This window comes from Cryptotermes secundus, unplaced genomic scaffold, assembly GCF_002891405.2.
Source record: "Cryptotermes secundus unplaced genomic scaffold, Csec_1.0 scaffold444, whole genome shotgun sequence".
Taxonomy (NCBI): Eukaryota; Metazoa; Arthropoda; class Insecta; order Blattodea; family Kalotermitidae; genus Cryptotermes; species Cryptotermes secundus.
This window is the reverse complement of record NW_019743153.1, coordinates 100058-120120: the sequence shown is the minus strand read 5'-3', so window position 1 is coordinate 120120 and position 20063 is coordinate 100058.

Sequence of the window (20063 nt, the reverse complement as noted above, 5' to 3'; positions counted from 1 at the left end):
CAATCCAAAGCCCGTGTCTAGTCACTAACACGTGACAATATTTTTCTTCAATAGTTTTTCGAAATTTGGGATATTATTTTGGAACATATTACTCATACGAGTTTACGACTGCTTGTTGAAGTGAAGGCAGGTAAAGCAGCTGAACTGTTTTGCCTTAAGAGTGTGAGAGTGTGACAGTTGCAGTAGCAGTGGGACGGCATTCTTCATAGTCACCGCAGTGAAAACCTCAAATCTTACATAAGAATAAGAAATATTTAAAAACATTAGTCGGAAACCTGTAGGAAACAGCCCACTTGGGAAGCCTAGATGGGAGGTGGCTGTTTAGATAGATCTAAGTAGAGTAGATGTGGTTCATCTATACAGGATGTCCAGATGGAAGGTATCCAAAATAAAATAATTATATCTCAGAAAGCTTTTATTATACACATTTATGGGTTACACCACTACATAGGGAAACTATCAAGAGATTTTTTTTCTGCTTATATAACTTTTTCAATAAATTTCAACGTGGGCTCCCTTGATGGCACGACAAATATCCAGGCGATCCAGCATGTTTAGTGTTACCATAGCCACAGCGTCCCTTATGCGGGCTTTCAGGTGTTGCAGGTCGTTGATCTTAACCTGGTAGACATTGTTCTTCACCCGACAAGAATTTCAGTGGGGTTAAATCTGGTGACCTAGGAGGCCAAGTGATTGATCCACTTATGCTGATCTGTCTCCCAGCCATCTCTCTGTCCAAGTGATTCCTAACATGGTGGCAGAAATGTGGCGGCGCATGCGCGTAAGCCGGACATGGAAAAAAAAAACTTACAGTTTTTTCCTTACCGATGACATAAACCGGATACTTGTATGACAATTACTTTCCGAGATATATATATATTTTTTTATTTTGGATACCTTTCATCAGGACACCCGATATTATGATTATGCCCAATAGCCGTGTCGTTTGAAGATGGTAATGAGCCTCTGGGTTCGTCAAAAGACGGTCACTGTTCTGCTTAGCTAGGCGCCCAAAAGCTTCTGAAGAAAGAATCACCTCTATTGGTTAGTCTCTTATGAACTGACACCTCTCCCTACTTCTCATACTATTTCAGTAGCAAAATTAAACTACTGATTCAGGCTAATTTTCGACATTGCAGTTACATTTCAAGTAGATGATGACTCAAGCTAATACAAGTAATGGAGGTAAGTGGGTTGGTTCTTCAGTTACAAGACAGCTTAGAGACTTTCCCAGAGTTTCGTCTCTGGCAAGAGCAATAAGCAACACTCTCTTCCGTCTAACCTGAAATTCGAACAGACCAAAGTAATATTAACTGGCACGACATATCCTGTAAACTATTTTTAATTACGTGTCATGCATTAATGACCTCATTGCTTAGTCTCTGTCTAAAGAACTGGAAACTGAATTACATATGGAACAGCATAGGCCTGTAAGAAGAATCACATCTCAGTAAGAGTACCCACTACTGGCCTTTCTCTACGCTGTCAGAACGCAGTTAGATCCAGTCACATTTGTAATTGGTACGTTAACCCCTCCGTGAAGGGTAGGCGGCCGGAGCATGAAACTTTCCCACCGCCTTTTCTTTCTTCTAGTGTGTAATGAGTGAATTAAGCAACCCCACAATATAGCTTCTTAACATGGTGCATGTGTGCAGGAAAACATTTTCATATTACACAGTGCTTAAATAATGTTCAATAAATTTCCACTCCTCGTAGCTTTTGTAATAAAAACAACATTAAAATTTGTTTCAGTACAGCATGCTGACGGCATTTCACTCATAATGAAGTGGGTACTCATTTGTTATTGAATTATTCAATAAGATTCTCCGCGTTGTGTACCGAGTGTTACACTCGAAAATATTTCATAGAATACATTTTCACTTTAAATTAATTATTTTTCATTTATGACAAGTGCATAGACTCTATCTCTACTTCTTATGGTCAGTAATAATTGACGAAACGTGGGCGAAAACTATTCTCGGCTGAATAATATGGTAAGATTTTAAATATTTCTCACTTTAACATCCTAAAGTTGACTTGCTGACCTGCTCAAGTTGAATCGAGAATCAGTCTGTTTCACTCAGTACAGTGAAGGTGTAAGACATTACGTCCTCAAAACGAAATCACAGGATGAGAAAAGTCTGCTAACTTCTTGTCGAACTTGTTTTATGCTNCGATACGTTCCTCCGAAACGTCGGTTAACACCACAGATACACGGTGCCAAATCCAAGAAGACTGCTTTCTTCATAGTCACCGCCGTGAAAGCCTCAAATCTTACATTGTTTTATGCTTCATGGTGTTATAACTCCCAGCTGTCTTGACGGCCACTTCTCTTACACGTGTGTAATGCATGTAGCATAAACAAATTTATATAGCGGTGGGAATGTGGTTTTGTGTGGTTAATGCCACAGCTTCTTCGGACCGTAAGTGGCAAACAACTTTTAGCGAAGTATAATTTCTTTAAAATTTCAAATTATTGAAATATATTGTCACGGGTCACAGTGGCCGAAGATAGGGTTCTGATTGGTAATTGGATTTATTGGCCACTTACAGGCCATAACTACAAATTACAGCACTATTACTGATTTACACAATTTACAATCACTCGACACTAATCTCTTCGGTCTATCTGCACTAGTCTCCTCGGGTTTATAGCACGGGAACTATAGCAGTCTCACTGAATTACACACTCCAAATATTACACATAAATAAAATCTTCTAATTACGCGTTAAATCTTCACAGGCCTGCTTCTAGTTCTTCTTCACCTACGAACTTCCCGCGTTATCTCCTACCGAGAACTGACTAACTTGCTTGTTTCCGTGCTTCTACCGCTACTACTACTGGTAACTCGTAACTTCCCAGAACGAATTCTGTCAATTGCTTATATAGCCGCGGAACGGACATGGATTTACAGCAAATAGATATCACATGATCGGTATCCAGCCAGTCTATTGGCCCGTCGGTCTGATCTACAGAAAACACAGCTTCCTCTATTGTTGCGTTTTGAACCGTGTCTACAGAGCTGTTCCCTGGAAACGCGTTAATCAAATCCGTTATAATATTTTAAAGAAATGGTCACTAAAGATTACACTTAACCTGAAAATACATGCAGCCCAATAACCAGAAGTGGTACACAAGGAAGAAACATTAGTCTCTTTTTCCACTTGTCTTTCTTTCCAGTTCGTCTTAGATTTCTGAGAATTGTCTTTGGAACCTACGTCCATCATTTGCCTGCATTCCATACTTAAGACTTCAAGTTGGCATGCGTTATTTTGTGATTCCTTTACGCTCTGGGGAATATGATGAAGAGACCAGAAGGGTAGTTGTCGCTTTCACGTAATGAAGAAGGTTACGGGAACAGAAATTCTATGCATCCAGCCACTCCAAAACTAGACAACCCTGATTAATAAAACACCACAAGCAATGTATGACGATCTAGCGGAAATGTTAATTCGTCAACAGATTGAAGACATGGTAGGTCAGAGATCGCTAGTCTGTAATCAACATTTTGCGTTATGACGTGACTTAAATTATTTATGCACTACTAAGTACGGGGATCTCTCCCGGAATTCTAAACACTTCCATTTACAAAATTTGTTCTCCATCTTGGATTGCCAATGAAAATTACATGAGATTCCAGCAACGAGATCATCACCACAAACATTGCAAATGCTGCCATTTCTAGTTGAATATTCATTCGACTTCCTAAGTAAGGTGGGAAAGAAATTAATCAAAATATGTGTCTCATACATATACTGCAATAAGGATTACATCAGCATCCACCCAAAAACAGTCACTTAACGTCCGAAACCACGAAAGCTGTCACAACTACTTAAACAATTCAACTATTTTTTAAACCATCATAGGTAAAAAGAAAGGTAAGATAAAGCTATCCCTGTAACAGGCCGTGAAGGCCCATAGGGTTGTGATACGTCGAGGCTCCCACATTTTCTCTACACAATCGGCTCACAGATGGCGACAGGTTTGTCAGCCTTACTCGCCGGCACCTTTATCCCCCAGAAAGATTCATGGTACTCATTTCTGTTAGAGGCTGAGTCGACCCCATGGCCATAATGCGGCTGGAATGATTAGGTAAATTAAAAGAAAAAGAAATCCACATCATCTAGAATCGAACTCGCGACTTTCCGGCTTATAGCAGAGTGCCTCAACCAACTGCGCCACAGCGTGCCCCCATTTAGACCATCATACGAGTATGAAATATCCCAACCACGAATCACGTCAAAACTACTTAATGAGTGTAAATATTTTTGAGATTATTTTACCAATATAATTATCTCGTTCGCAGTGATAACCAGCTATGTTATGAACACCGTGGTCACATAAACATAACCACGGTGACTGTCACAGCAACGACCATCACAAGCGCGAAGAATGTAATTCTAATAATACCATCACAACTGTCCAGTGTTACTAGTGTAATAAGAGCACTGTTAATTTTAGATAATTATGTTAAGGGGATTACAAGTATTATATTCTAACACGTATAGCTAGGCAACGTCTCGGTAAACGCATTTCCTAGGTAACATAGGCAACTGTAGAACTTTGATACGCACAGTGTAACTTTAACTGTTTGAAAGCCAGTATCCACGGAAACAAATCTTTCGGTTTTCTAGACCGGAACCGCTATTTCCTTGAAATAGCTCCTCAATCATCCTCACGATGCTGAGTGGACCCCTTTTCAGACCCAGTACTTTTCAGAAAATCTGGTAGCGCTGGGAATCGAACCCGAACTTCTGAATCTGTAGCCAGGAACTCTGACCACTAAACCACAGAGAAGGTCCACGGAACCCCCAATACTCGTATTTGTTACTTATTATAATGATTGAACATGGAGATAGGTGGAATGTTTGAAAACAGACACGTTTATATATCCATCAAGTGCACCAAGCAGAAAGTACGTGCTTCGAACGAAATGTAATAGTTCCAAGTGGATGCACAGTATATGTGGAGTTACGCCTCTAAATCATTGTCTGTGATTATCGAAGTACAAACGGGAACGCTGCATGTGAAGCGTAAGAGAAAGACGAAGAATTAAGTTCTAGATAGAGGTTAAGAGACATGGCGCGAGAAGATCTAAAGGTAGAGGGAATTGAGGGAGACGAACTACATTCCAATATCCGGGAGGAGACACACACTTAGCGGTGAACTACGGGTTGCTGCGGCTCTTAGCATCTCCCCAACTATGAGAGAGGGAGAGTTACCAACAAATCGATGTCTGGAACCTACAGCACTACACCATATTGCATTGCCAAGGTTGTACTGGATATTAGAGTTCAAGCTAGCAACACAGTAAGAAGAGAGATAATTCTCCCCGTTATTGGCACAGGATGCTGCTTGCTTCCCCCTCGTTCATGTCATGAAACCTTGAAATTAGGTACAATATTGCCACGTCACACCTTCAGATGAAATCCGAGTCAAGATTTCGTCTTCCTTCAGCAAGATTAAAGTTGAGATTTTAAGTGGATCAGGGAAATTCCACATTCAGGGAATATGACACGAGGACCTGGAATTATTTAAGTAGTGCAGAGGTGGAAATGGAATGTGTTTGCTTCAGTGATGCATCAATATTACGTTCCCTGTTTTTTTTTTAAGATTTATCGACGTTTTTGTGAAGGTTTTGACGTTTCTTAGGGTGAAATTTGAAATTAATTTGAACGCTTTATTGGTCTTGATGTTCCCTACTGCGATTGAGTATGGTTCAGGAGAATAATAAGTGATAATATTTTCCAAGTCTGATGATATTTTCGATATATTGAGAACATTTACTTCATAAATATATTTATGATATTATGATGGCCAAATTGTTAATTTACTCCATTCTAAATAATTCGTTTCTATACTGTTTAAAGGCCTAGAGATGAATGGCTTATTTATCACAGTGGCTGACGTGTTCATGGTAGATAATAAGACTTACGAAGATTTTAACTTTCGTCAGTGTCTCTGAGTATAAAAAAGAGTTGCGTGGGACGGAGAAACTGTGTTGTTGAGGAGCTTCATTATGTAAACTCTAAGGGAACTGAGAGGTAAGTCGAGAATGTGGGCGCATTGTCTAGCGCAATATTCCATTAACTTACTGCCTGACCTCTTACAACTTTCGAACTGACTTGCTAATGGATTAACTGAACAATTCAATAATCCAAGAAGCATTCCTTGAAAGCTGCTCAAGTCATTCCCTGCTTGTATAGAACCCTAAGTTCTATTAGTGTTCAAAGCAGCCCACCATTTGATACTTTTCTGAGCTCCTTTAATCCTATTGCCCAAAGATCAATTTTAAAATCATCTTTTCTCCATATTTTAATATCCACATTGATCTTTTTCTTTGAGCTTTCATACTGGAATTTGATAGACCTTCTAAACGTCTCTGTGCCTACTGAATGGTCCTTTTTTATCCTCGAAATCATCACATTAACTTAGTAAATAAATTTACACCTTATAAAGTTCTCCGTTATACAGTCTTCTTTGTTTATTACTTTCCCTTTCATAGGTTGAAAAATTCTTAGCACATTTTTTCCAAACACTTAAGTTTATATGTTTTCTAATGGTACAGTTTAATGAATGAGAAAGGGAGGAACATGCATGGTAATTAGATACTGGGATAACTTGTCTCTGCGTGAATTTTTCGCTACGAATACCAAAGTTAACAAACCAACTCCATGGAGCTGGGTCCTTCTTGAGAAGCTGCGAAATTGAAAATTTGCCAGACAAAATTATATTTTACCCTTCTTGGCTTCTGTAGCTNGAGAAACATTCTGCCGTTGTTAACTTAGCGTTGCAAGAAGAAATATTCTGCAGCTGTTAACTTAGCGTTGCAAGAAGAAACATTCTTCAGCTGTTACCTTCTCGTTGCAAGGAGAAACATTCTGCCGTTGTTAACTTAGCGTTGCAAGAAGAAATATTCTGCAGCTGTTAACTTAGCGTTGCAAGAAGAAACATTCTTCAGCTGTTACCTTCTCGTTGCAAGGAGAAACATTCTGCCGTTGTTAACTTAGCGTTGCAAGAAGAAATATTCTGCAGCTGTTAACTTAGCGTTGCAAGAAGAAACATTCTGCAGCTGTTAACTTAGCGTTGCAAGAAGAAACATTATGCAGCTGTTAACATAGCGTTGCAAGAAGAAACACTTTTTCTTCGAACACATTTAACATAAGAAAAGTTTAGTGAACTGAATCCGCTCGAAATATCCCGGCGATAAAAAGTCGGTCCAATCCATTACCACTTCTGGGCTGTATATGGAACAAATTAGGTCTCTGCGGTAGTTAAAAGCTCATTCTCTTCTACGTAGGAGTGTTGACCGTATTCTTACCTCGCTTTAGTCCTGAGAACAGAGACATCTGTTCCTACATGGACGTGGAAAGAACATCAAAAACTGGCGACTTCTTGCTCACGGCTGTAATTTTAAATCGATGCATTAAATTCGATACTTATTCTACAGAGAAACAAACTTCTCAGCGGCTCTTAAGGCAATGAATTGCTTTGGTGAAACACCTTGGAGATCTAAGTGTTGAAGTTTTCACTGCGATGACTATTAAGAATCCGGTGTTCTGGCTTGTGTCAGCGTATAATGTGGTCATATACCAGCATTTTGAAGGAGCATACTCCTTCCATCTTCAGGTGTGGATCGTGTAGGTTCTGAAATAGACTTGGTTATATGGACGAGTTAGAAAGATGGATAACATGGGACAGAAGGAGAAGCGGTAGAAGAAGGAATCCGGCTCGAACAAATGGGAAGAAGTGGTCAAAAGAACGACCCTTATTTCTTCCCAATGGCTCCGACTGGGTTTCTTCCTTTATCCATTCTCCTTGTGTCCCATGACCATCTTCCTTGTAAATTACCTGGATCACCAAGCCTATTTGTGAACCTACACACTCGAACCCTGAAGTTGGAGGCAACATATTCCTCCGAAACGTCGACAGCCACCCAGAATACTATACGGCATCGCAACCCAGAATACCATAATCTTAATTTCAAAGAGGACCTTGGTCTAGTATTAGACAAGGGACTGACATGGAAAAAAGCAGCTTGACAAGGTCATCAATAAAGCCTATAAGGCTTTTTGGACATGCAGAAGCATGTTTGGTAAAACTTAGGGACTGCAGCCGCACGTTGTGCACTGGATATACACTGCGGTTGTAAGACCCATAATTACATACGGCGTCACAGTATGGTGGCCCAGAGTTAAACTCAAGACAAGCAAGGCAGAACTTATCAAATTGCAAAGGTCGACTTCCTTGGGTATCATAGGAAGGAGCAGTTCGAACATCTCCAACAGTTGCACTGGAGATACTCCTTGGACTCCACCCTCTGCATCTACAGTTGGAGGCAGAGGCCAGGGCAGGAATCTACCGTCTCCAGTGCAGTGGACAATGGAAACCTAAATCCGATAGTTTCGGACATGCATGCATAACTCAGGACATGAAAAAAGAACCCATGTTACAAATGAGGTCTGACAAAATGATACTGAGACACGTATATGAAAACCCTTCACAGTCAGATTTCCTGACAGGAGTGAATGGGAAGACGGGTTTCGGACCAATAGAAAATTGGAACTGGTCTGGTATACAGATGGTTCCATGATAAATAAGGGCACTGGAGCTGGTGTGTACTGCCGTGGCACGAGGCGGAAACTTTATTTTCAACCTCGGACAGTACACGACAGTATTCCAGGCAGAAGTATATGCCATTAAAGCATGTATTGTGGAGAATTTAGATAGGAGCTATAGAAATAGGAACATCTACATTCTATCTGACAGCCAAGCTGCACTTAAAGCGCTTGACAAACACCAGATCAACTCAAAATTGATCTGGGATTGCCACCAAACTCTCATGGAACCGGCCAAACATAACAGGGTACAACTGATATGGGTGCCGGGGCATGAGGGTATTGCTGGAAACGAAACAGCAGACCAATTGGCCAAGACTGGAGCTGAACATCCGTTCATAGGACCTGAACCAGCCTGTGACATCTCTATAGGAGTTGCCAGAAAGGCAATCAGGGACTGGACAAATATGAAGCAAAAGAAATACTGGGGATCCTTGACTGGACTCAGGCAAGTAAAGGGAAGAGGACCCTCTACTAAAAGAGCGAAGGAACTGTTGAAGTTAAACAGGAACCAGCTACGATGGGTGGTAGGACTATTTACAGAACACTGTCACCTCAAAGGACACCTCTTAAAACTTGGACTAAGTAATAGTCCAACTTGTGAGAGGTATCAAGAAGAAAATGAGACAGCCATACATACCCTGTGCGAATTTGAGGACTCTTTAGACTGGGGATCAGCCCGTCTCAAGGCCGCTACCTGCACACAGGACAGCACAGACATAATAAACGCGCATAGACATCCATGCCTCAAATGGGATTGGAACCCACGAAGCGGGCGAAGACAGTTAATGTCTTAGACGTCGCGGCCATTGTGATCGGTCGTTTCGAAATTATATGCCGCATAAACTTTCATATAACACAAAAGAAAGACAAGTAACACGAGTTTCGGTGACCTAGGTGGCCATTAATTCAGAGAGCGAGGTGTACCCCATTGTATGGATTACAATGACCATGAATTCTCTACGGATCATGGAGGTTGTTCGGCTCCGCATAAACACAATCAAATTCTGGCGGGTATCATCAACAGACACGATGCTTGTGTGTCCACCCATGTCATTTGGCATCGCATCGTTATTGATGATAAGGATTTTTTCCCCATCTCTCGTTATACCTGTGTGCAGCCTAATGAATGCTGTGTTATGTTCGGTTGAGAGAATCGTATTTTGACGCAGCCCCTATTGATTCTTGTATACTTTTCGGTATATGAACCAGAGAGGTCAGTACGGCTGTATGCGTTAATTATCTTCCGCTTTAATGATGGTAATTAACAATTTGCTGCTGATTCCTCACCTGTCTACTCATTACAGTCACATGCAGCAATGATAACCTCTGGCAGCATATAACGTGTGTGGTCATATAGGAATAGTCAGTGCTTTCAGATATGTGGAACAGAATAATTCAGTTACATTTTCAGAAGGTAGTGATCCGGTTTTCCAATATTTAATCCGGCATCCATTGTCACTATATATTTGAATCAAAAGTGACACAAAGGGCAGTCAGAATAGTCCCGCCCTTCTGTCTAGTATATAGACTCTCCGCGTCTCTGATTTTATTTTTGTTGTCTTGTGGCTGCTAGATGCGATACGATATGTAATTTTATAATGTATCAAGTGATCTAGTTCAGTGTTTTGTCGCTAGGCAACCGATTAAAATTCATAAAGCGATCGTCATCCGAATAAGCATTAAGAAACATAAAAAATACCGATTCTTCAATTCAGTTTTATAACCCGAATTTAATGGCATGTCAGAATAATTTGTTGTAAATAACAGGGAAGATATTTCGTGTCATATTCGCCTTGTTCCGAACTTAATTTATGGAAAGTAACAATAATAATTGTCTGTCTCTTGCACTGTACATATGGGGTTTGAGATGTAGTAGTGTGTCACGGGTGGAATTCCTAAAAGACTTCTCTGTAGAACTCCCAGTTGTTCTCGCCATGTCATTGCACTCACTTATGAACTTGATCCCTCCTTGAGAAGCCGCAAATTGTGCATCTACGCAGGAATTTCCCAGAATTTTATGGAATCCAAAGGTTCATTACTCACAAGTGCCCTCCACTGGTACCTGTCCTGAGACGATCGATCCAGTAGCCGTATCAGATTTAGGTAATGTGAATTTATAATCTAATATGGTCTTCAGTTTAGCGCGTGGGCTATGATACTGGAATCATGCGAAAATAAACACGTGATCGAATATTAGCAGAGTCGGTATATTTTCTTATTTGCCATTCTGAATATATTACCTCGTGTAGGATTTTAGTTTTTCCCAGCAGTGAATAAGAAGAATGCAACATCACTATGATAAATTATTGGGAAAATGAAATTTGCGGACATTGCATTTCAGGTCTTGTCACTCTGAGCTTTATTTTCAAAAAATGTTTATAATGGTGTTAAATGTTGCCCCGCTGTACATGAAACAGTCCGTATTCACGTTCATATTCCGAACATACGTAATTCTTCTATGTTCAATTGCTCCTCCACTAGCCGTACATCACATAGATACGCTTCTGCTGCTTATGCCGCTTGTATGTATATATTGTATGTATTTAAACATACACACATAACACCGTCTTATTATTTATAAACACCCTTCATACCAGGCAAGAAACGTACCTTGATTTTGTACACCGGATATTTAGGTTCCATTGACAAGGCAGCCAACCTCTTAACATGACTGAAACAGTAACATTCCATTATCAGGTCGATTACAGGACGGTAATTTTTCACCCTAATTTTTACGCATTTTCGTGTATAATATTATTCTACTTCCTATCCAGGAAGGGAAATTCGGGCGAAACAAATGCCAAGCAGTCCCTGAATTGGTCGCGTATCCACCCACGTGAAAGAAGGGAACGATTTCACTGATAATAAAGATTTTTCGTTATAACGTTATGCCATTGGAGGGCAGCATATTGCCATAATACGTGATATTCAGTAATGATTTGTATCACCGTGGGGGATGCGCAAACTCGTGAGGTGTTAGCGGCGTTTTCGACACAATCTAAGCTATCACGCAGCAATATAACCTCGGAATATAAGAACATAGATTGATATTATGTGTGGAAAAAGGGTCAACACGCTCAATTATATAAATAACGTCATATTTCGATTTATATTCCATATTACGACAGTCCTATATTACGTTCCGTTAAATCGCAGCTTCGTAAATGACGTCACTCTTAGGTGTGCGCAGTGAACTACTGCGCATCCACCTGTAACTCGGGGGGACCATTAGCTGATGTTAGGTTAGGTTAGGCTAGGTTAGTTTAGGTTGGCTTAGGTTAGTTTAGGTTAGGTTAGGTTTGTGCAGTAGACTTCTGCGCATCCACCTGTAACTCAGGGGTACCATACGCTGAGGTTAAGTTTGGTTATGATAGGTTTGGTTGGGTTGGCTTGGATTAGATTAGGTTAGGTTTGCGCAGTAGACTACTGCGCATCCATCTGTACCTTGGAGGGGGCGAAGCTCGGTTATTTACGCTAATGTTAGGTTGTGAGTTTACACTATGACAGGTGTGCGCAAATGACTACTGCGCATCGTTATGCTCAGTTAAGCACTGTTTGGCCGTCGGAAATATCTTACGTTTGAATGTCTCTGATAGCTTATGAAATAATTATTATTATAATTTTATTATAATTATTATTATTTTATTATTATAATATATATATATTGATAAATATTTTTAGAAACTCATGTTTAAACACATATAACATTCACTTATTCAGTCTGTTTATTTTGTCCTTTGTTGTCTTACTGCTGCTGCTGTTTTTATTCGTGCTATCTCCGTGACTGCTCATTGTCTGTTGAGTTCAGCTCGTAAATAAATAATAAATAAAATTAATTTTACCATGTATAATCATTATTAATGTATTAATTCTAGGAAGAACTTATTACTTAATTATGGCCCGTGCCTATATTAACATTATGGGACAAAACCTCTAAGATTTGCACAGTAGCAACATATCTGTTATGATATAAGGAATATTTCATATGCAGTGCGTAAGTTNAGACTACTGCGCATCCATCTGTACCTTGGAGGGGGCGAAGCTCGGTTATTTACGCTAATGTTAGGTTGTGAGTTTACACTATGACAGGTGTGCGCAAATGACTACTGCGCATCGTTATGCTCAGTTAAGCACTGTTTGGCCGTCGGAAATATCTTACGTTTGAATGTCTCTGATAGCTTATGAAATAATTATTATTATAATTTTATTATAATTATTATTATTTTATTATTATAATATATATATATTGATAAATATTTTTAGAAACTCATGTTTAAACACATATAACATTCACTTATTCAGTCTGTTTATTTTGTCCTTTGTTGTCTTACTGCTGCTGCTGTTTTTATTCGTGCTATCTCCGTGACTGCTCATTGTCTGTTGAGTTCAGCTCGTAAATAAATAATAAATAAAATTATTATTACCATGTATAATCATTATTAATGTATTAATTCTAGGAAGAACTTATTACTTAATTATGGCCCGTGCCTATATTAACATTATGGGACAAAACCTCTAAGATTTGCACAGTAGCAACATATCTGTTATGATATAAGGAATATTTCATATGCAGTGCGTAAGTTTATTTAAATGTTCTTTCTCCATACCAAATTTCACATGTCTTGTACCATTATTTTAGTATTTATCAACGTGAAACGAAACGCTAAATATGGATTTCATGTAGCAGACATTTTACTGAATTAAAGTAAAAGTGACCTCAATTAAAATTCCGCATTTCCCTGAAATCTATTATCGTGCATCATTTAAGGACCCTATATTTTCCTTCCTATCTCGTAATTTTGTAGAAAACTGCATAATAAGGAGCTTCATAACTTGCACTCTTCACAAAATGTAATTAGAATGATCAGTTCAAGGAGTATGAAATGGTCAGGGCATGTATCACGAATTAGGGTGAAGAGGAATGCTTGGAGGATATTGGTGGGAAAGCCGGAAGGAAAGAAACCACTAGGAAAAACTAGATATAGGTGGATTGATATTATTAAAATGGATTTGAGAGAGATAAGATTGGGTTGTAGAAACTGGATTGATCTAGCTTAGGATAGGGATCACTTTAGGACTTTTGTGAACATGGTAATAAACTTTCGGGTCCATGATGTTAGTTAGTTAGTTAGACCATGTTCTAATTAATGAATACAGGAAGTTTGAAAAGCAAATTTCATGAAAACCAGTGAATTGGTTCTAAAATTGAAATGGGAGACAGACGCAGAAACTAAGGCAGCATGACAATCTCATAAGCCTACTTTTTCCATTAGGAAAAGGAAATAAACTAGAAGCACACACATAATACATATTAATATCTTAAGTAAGCAAATTCAGTTTCTCGTCACAGTTATTTTAAGGGCAGATCTGGCGAAGAAGAAACCCTTTAGGTAATAATAAATGTTCTGAAAATTTTCGTAGTAAATAAAGGACTCCATACTTCAGTGCAGTTGATTTTAAGAGCACCCCAGGCCATAAATGTCCACTTGAAATCATCCCATATAATTAATATCTGGTAATATAACGGTCATGATACTTGGCTTAAGCGTTTAAGCGTTTAACGTATATACATATGAAAGTTACGTTGCGCAGTATTGAAATTTTATAGTAAACGGCACTGATCTCTATTATAAAATTATGTGCAATTTGGTCTTACTTTTATTACAGTCTTGTATAATTGTATTTGCTGACGTGCTTGCTATAGTAAGACGCTACAGTTTACGGGTGTCCATTTACGTAATTATTTTAGCGGCCTGCGTAGTATGGAGGTAACGTTCCCACCTCATGACTCGTGGTACGCGGGTTCAAATACCCGGCGGAGGTCGTCGAATTTTTAAGGGCGGAAAAATTCAGGGAACAAGTCCTCCGGGAGGGACTTTAAGCTGTGTGTCCCGTGTCGTAACTTTACGGCACGTAAAAGAACCTCATATCCCCAAAGGGGATCACTGAGCCAAATTCCAGGACGTTTCCCGCCCAACAATAGCCTCTAAGTTCTCTGATAGATGGGGGAAGCATTATAGACACCGCTAAGCAAGTGGCCGAACTCGTTTGCTCGGAAGGACTGATGGTACGCACCATTTATCGGTAGGGTAAAGAGACTGGTAGAATATCATAGAGGGAAGCACAATAGATCAAACTGGTCGCGGTGCATGGGGAAACCCACCCTCTCTAAATAACTAACTACGTAATAATTTTAAAATTTCTAAAAAAAAAAACTGAGTCGTTTCAAAGCGGTAATTTGCTTTGCAGTAATTCTGTATATTAACATGATTGTTTATATATGAGAAGTCGGTGGTAATTTAGGGAAATTTTTAATTTTAGGTCATGTTGAAATTAATAGCTTCCATGAAGGCTCGATATGATAAACAGTTTTGCCGATCGTGAAAATTTAGTAGAATAACCTCAAGGGGAAAGTAATGGACCCTTTTCCATGAAAGGGGCAGGGTGACAATATTTCGCCCCTTTCTGCAAGAAGTGTACAGACTTCAGAATCTGATCCCTGTAATTTATGCTTCATGGAGGTTCATCGGAGAATGAAGGACCCTGTTTCCCACAAACTGCGGACATTACAACTGGTCTGGACATTCCAGCCCACTCTTACAGATTACAATGAGGAGACAGGATTATGCACATCATTCAGTAAAGAAATAGAAATGTGAACTCTTAATTTATTTATTTGTTGTTTACTTAACAATAATTTAAGTGGATCAGATAATATGGCTTTGAATAGTACTATAAATAGGATGATTAGAAAATAATTAAATTGAAAAGATGCTAGAGGAAGTGCTTCGTTTTGATTTAAAAAGTGTAAAATAATTTAATTTGCTCTATTCTGGTTCATACTATCGTTTAGCGGAAGTTGGGATAGCTCAGTCGATAAAACGACGGGTGACGGACTGGACTTCCGGGTTTCCATTCCCGGCAGAGACAAGAGATTCTGTATTCTCCGCAGTCTGTAAGCAGACTCTGGGGACCACCCAGTGCATATCCTCGGGAGTAGAGCGGCAGGGGCTTAAAGCTGACCACCTTCCTCCCTCTAGTGCCGAGGTCAAGAAAAGTGGAGCTATACCTCCACGCCTCCATATGTCTTCATGGCATAGTGCATAATAGTTAACTTAATCCGTTCCTCTTATACGATTACAATGTCGAGGTTGTTTTTTTTTTCATTTTGATTACGTATTTTACAGACGGTAGGACTCCTTGGGTGAGTGATCAGCTCGTCGCAAGGCCTCTGCCTAAACACAGGAGAACACAAACAGAATAAACACATACACACACCAAACATCCATGTCTTGTGTGGGATTCGAATCCACGATCCCGGCTTCCGAGAAAGCGAAGACAGTACTTGCCTTAGACCGTTCGGCTACCATGACCGGCTATTAGTTAACACAAGGACAAGTTTACCTTTCTTTTTTTATGCTGTAGTTTAACGAAACTTACAAAATATTTGCGAAGCAGAATATCGGTCCAACCAAACGAATATTATTTGTGTGGTTAAAGTTTTCATACTGGACGCAAATAACGCAATGGAACACATTTAAGTTTGGAATGCGTTGAGTATTATTTTCTATATCATTTTCACTTCCTTTTATGTTCCTTTTTTTTCGATCCGATGACAGTATTTATCCGTACAATCAATCTAAAAATTTCGCTTTTGTTATTGCGTGATGTACAAATTAAAACTGGAGGCTTCACAGTTCATCAGTCAGTTGCCCATTCGAACACAGATATATGGATATGAAGCATGGAGTGGTATGGAACAGGACCAAAGAGCATTTCGGCCTGTGAATCACTTACTAACCTTCGATTCGATTAATGCATAGCACGGAACCGAATGTTGAAATTAAACTGTGCAAACTTCCAGCAACTTACCTTACACAAATTACAAAAAGTTGTTTCTGTTAGTTAGCAAACAACAGTCTTTTTTTTTAAGCTTTGTCGCTTTCTTCTCTTTCTTGCAGGCATTTAGGGATGTCTCCAACGATTTATGCTGTCAGGTGACCCCCAATTCATCCATCAAGTGTCAAATCAGCGGTTAGATAAACCGTTATCTGTCTTAATCTAGAGCCAGAGCTTGGGCGTCGAGACGCTCCATCCACGACGTAGCGATATGGTCGTCTTGAAGAATGGCGCCGCGAGTCAAAGTTGCGACCTCAAGTCTTTAAACCGCAAAAGAAGAGAAAATAATGATGGACTTAGTGCAAGACAGCCTTAATGTAATGCTCTCAGTAAAGCACTTCAGAGCAGCTGAAATCATAGATGGAAATCCGAAATACCAGTATATTTCTATCCCTTGATTATTTATTTTGACTTAATTTCATTTCTTTAGATATACTGAACCATTAAAATAACACCCATCATTAAAATGTGTCCTCGTGTTCAGTCATTGGTTCCGGACACGTACAGTCATATTTAACTGTTTATGGCCCCTCACACACACACAGACACACACACATTACCTTCCGAAATGTATGAGTCGCATACATTCTCTTGAGATGGTTTGACTCTAAAATGTTGCCACATGTTAGTGATTAGACACGGAGTTTTAATTGATAATTGGATTTATTGAACAGTTATAAATCGTAAATACAAGTAATCATAACGCTTTCACTAATTCGTGCAATATGCTTCTCATTACATCGCACTCCAAGTATTCTGTGACACCACTAGCCGTTGCCTGGTGAGGGTTCCCAACAGTGTCCTCTGCTTACGTCCTTACCGGCTCGCAACTAACTCAACTGTCGGTTCACAGCTCGTGTCATCACTAGCCATTACTGACTACTCACTGGCTGTCACTGGCCGTCAACTGCTACTTACTGTAACGGTCAATTGTTGCTCTCACTCGCCAGCACAGTCATTCTTGGTTCCGAACCCTGCGGGATTCATGGCCATATTTTATTTTCTCAGGACTCTCACTGATTGCAACTGCAGTCTCCAACTCGCTGTATAATCTCGGGTCGTACCGAATAGAAAAAAAAAACATTTCCAATGGTTAGCTTATTTTTTAATGTTTATCCGTTGTCTCGGTAATATGTTTATCGAGTCGTGTCCGAGCAATGGCCGTCTTCGACAGCCACCATGTCACAATATTAACGTAACTTCTAACTCCTTATCAACACTCATGCAGGTTTATTTAGAAACATAAATAATATAATTAGTATAATTTTCGACCTTACAAACCAACGAAATAATGAGCGAATTTCGGGAAATATTTTATCCGATTTCAATATTTGTGACGTAAGTATGACCCACAAAACATTAGTTTAACATCGGGTCAGTTCTGGAACTGTTATATATAACTGTAAGAGAATTTATGCAAACAAAATTATTCATTTAGCAAATAAAGGTAAACTTGGCAAAACGTCAGCTTCCTTCTCCAAACGGAACTGTAGTTGAGTTTGTGAAATGTCAGTTTGACTGCATTAAAAGTGACAGGGCTTTGAGAATCAACCAACCGACTTGTGAATTATGCTCATTATTAAGTCGTGTCCGGTTTTAACTGGACGTGAAATATAATTATAGAACCTGTGAAGCAGCCTACCGCAATTAGTAGCTCTCCATGTACTGACTCACAATTGTTCCCTCGTTAACGTTTGCGTTAGTTACACTAATATCCGTGCGTGTAGTTTCAGTAACACTCTTGCTGCTATATAACTGGATGAGGTTTCTGTTCAGTTCAGCATTAAGCATGTTATTAGATTCCATATGGAGGGACAGGCGAGCAAGGATCAAACAGCATTCTCTGGCTTGTTTATCGCGTTGTTTGAACTTGTTCCCGGAAGAAAGCACTTTGTACTAAATCCAGAATATTCGTAAATTACGAAAGATCATATGAGTACCCAAGACGAATTGGGATGGCATGTTCATGCATGTTATTGGCTTGGTTTCCAACTTGACTATCAGAAAAGAGAACGTTGATAACTACCTTAGGGACTATATGATTCTCTGTTTCAGAGGATTACGATCCAAGTTTCTTTCTGTATGAAAACCTCAGATATTATAACAACCAATTTGCTTTTCATGTAAAAAAATGTTTTCTTCAGGCAGATTATTTTCTTGGTGAAGCGTCTTTGGAGACATATCTGAATAATAACAGATTGAACAGACCACTTATCTAAACGAGAAATCTATCAATGATTTTCAAAGTCACATTTCAGAAGAAACGTAACTGCGTTACAGTTTCTGAGAATGGCATATACAGACTTATTTTATAATTGTCTCTTAGGCTTTTCGGTAAACTCCTATATAAGTTACCGTATTTACGCATGTATAGGCCGCACATTTTTTGCCAAAAATTCAAGAGGAATACTGGGGTGCGGCTTATATTCAAAATATTCGAAATCACACTTCATTTAAAAAAATTATAGTCATAATTAGTAATACAGGGTGTTTTACTCCTGAAATAATATTCCAAGAAAATTATTTTTTCTATAATTTCTGTCTGAAAATTGTGCTGCGGCCTATACACGCACGCGGCCTATACATGCGTAAATACGGTAATTGGATTGAATTAATATTATTACATAACAATATATTTAAAACTTCAATTATTTCTTGCTGTATTATACTGGAGCCGGGATAGCATAGTCGGCATAGTGACTGGTTACGGGCTGGACGACCGATGGGTCAGAGTTCGAATCCCTGTAGGGGCAAGATTTTTCTCTTCTCCACGACGTGCAGACCGGCTCTGGGGTTCACCCAGCGTCCTATCCAATGTGTACAGGGAGCACTTTCCCCAGGAGTAAAGCGGCCGGGGCGTGAAACTAACCACTCAACTACAGCTAGTGCAGAGGTCAAGAAATGTGAATCTGTACATCCACTCCCCCATACGTTTTCATGGCGTAGTGCTTAACTAGTTAAGCACAGGGACAAATTTACCTTTGCCTGTAGTATACTAGCTATGAGTTTTCCAATCAGTAAATAATAATTGTATCCATTGCAAATATATAATTATATTTTTGTCGATTCTTAATGCTAATTTGTTTTCTATTAATGGAATTATTATTTTTATTATATCAATTGTCTAGATTTTGTCTCTTATTTGTTTTCTATTTATTTTTCTTACTCGTGCTGACTTTGTGTCTTTAAGTTATTACGTAAATAAATAAATATTGAATTGTGCTGAATGATTGTTGCATGCGTTATACCTGTTGTGTTTTAGTGAGAATACCATGAAACCGATGGTATTACTAATAATATTTTTACATTCCTTCTGCATCATATTTATAGATCTGGCAGTTTCTGATACTTTTGTAATTTTATTAATCTGAAAAAAATAATTGTCAGTTATTTAATTCCACTCTATCGAATCCTCTCACTGACATAATTAAACACTACAGATATTGAGGACGAGAGGGGAACTTTCGCTGCCTGGTTTAGATCTTGCATCGGAGTTAGCGATGCACTGAGGTGAAACAAAAGTACTTCTAAGAAAGATTTGA